Source organism: Cebus imitator, unplaced genomic scaffold (assembly GCF_001604975.1).
Source record: "Cebus imitator isolate Cc_AM_T3 unplaced genomic scaffold, Cebus_imitator-1.0 Scaffold149, whole genome shotgun sequence".
Lineage (NCBI taxonomy): Eukaryota > Metazoa > Chordata > Mammalia > Primates > Cebidae > Cebus > Cebus imitator.
The window spans coordinates 1,445,266-1,447,128 of record NW_016107464.1 but is presented as its reverse complement, the minus strand read 5'-3'; positions in this window follow the sequence as shown (position 1 = coordinate 1,447,128).

Sequence of the window (1,863 nt, the reverse complement as noted above, 5' to 3'; positions counted from 1 at the left end):
AAAAAAAAAAAAAAAGAAAAAAGAATTTTATTTTTAACTTTTTGAAAATTGTATTTTGACAGTGTTTTCAATAAAAGGTGCTAGATTAATTGGATAATCATATGGGGAAAAAATGAATCTTGATTTCTACCTTATGTGATACACAAAATCTATACCGCCCAAAAATATCTGTTCCAGATGACATGTAAAAGGTAAAATAATAAAGTTCTTGACAAGAACACAGGAGAATATATTAATTACATAAGTGTAGGCAAAGTTATTTTTAACCCGAACAAAAAGATAAAATGGGCTATATTAAAGTTAAGAACTTCTGTTTATTGAAAGATATCATTAAGAGAGTAAAAACTCGGAAACCAGGAACTGGAGACCAGACAGGGCAACCTACCCCCACCCACAACATCTCTACAAAAGAAAACAATTACATCTCTACCAAAAAAAAAGCCAATTTTTTTAACCTGAGCAAAAAGATAAATGGACTGCATTAACCTGAGCAAGAAGATAAAATGGACTAAAGTTATGAACTTCGGTTTATTGGAAGACATCATTAAGAGAGCAAAAACCCTGAGACCAGGAGCTGGAGACCAGCCAGGGCAACCTTCCCCCACCCACGACATCTCTATAAAGAAAACAAACCCAGGCATGGTGGTGCACATCTATCCTCTTAGCTACTCAGGAGGCTAAGGCAGAAGGATCACTTGACCCCAGAAGTTCAAGGTTACAGTGAGCTATGATCATGCCACTTACTTCACCTGGGTGACAGAGCAAAACCATGTCTCTAAACAAGAGAGGGAGAGTAGAAAGGCAAGCCTTTGTACAGAGTACAAAGACATATTTGCAACAAAAGAATCATATCCAGAATATACAAACAACTGCTACAAATTGATAGGAAAAAAACAACCAAATGGAAAAATGGGCCAAGGACTCATCAGGCAAGTCACAGAAGATAAGGGATCAACACTTGAAAAGGTGCTTGACTTCACTAGAAATCAGGGAAATGCAATTAAAGTCTCAATGAGATACCACTTTGCATACACTTAGAATAGCTGAAATTAAAAAGATAGGTATCCATATTTGACAAGGATGTGGAGAAACTAGACCTTTCAAATATTGCTGTAGGAGGCTGAACTGTTACAATCTCTTTGGAAAACATGTTGGCAATATCTACTGGAGCTAAACATACACATGCCTAGTAGCTCAGCAATTCTATTCCTAGGTGTATCCCAGTAGAAATACATGTACATCATGCACATCAATCATAGTTTTTTGTTTGTTTGTTTGCGACAGAGTCTTACTCTGTCGCCAGGCTGGAGTGCAGTGGCGAGATCTTGGCTTACTGCAACTTCCACCTCCCAGATTCAAGCGATTCTCCTGCCTCAGCCTCCTGAGCAGCTGAGATTACAGGCTCGTGCCACCATGCCCAGCTAATTTTTTGTGTTTTTTAGTAGAGACAGGGTTTCACCTAGTTAGCCAGCATGGTCTCGATCTCTTGACCTAGTGATGTACCTGCCTCTGCCTCCCAAAGTGCTGGGATTACAGGCATTAGTCACCACGCTCAACCAATCATATATATGTGTATATATATATATATTTTTAAATGCTTAGGAAAAATAAATCCCAATTTAGGATAGTGGTCACCTCTGGAGACAAAAGGTAAAGAGGGAGGAAAAAAAGGATATTAGATTAGGGAGGAGTATATAAGGGCTACAACTTTATTTGAAATACAAATTTTTTTTAACAGAGAACTTGAAGCAAATGTAAAATATTAAGATTTGATAAAGCTATGTGATAAGAATATGGTTATTTGGTTTTTTGTTTCTGTTTTTTTTTTTTTTTTTGTTTTGTTTACAGTGTAAGAGGTAGGAT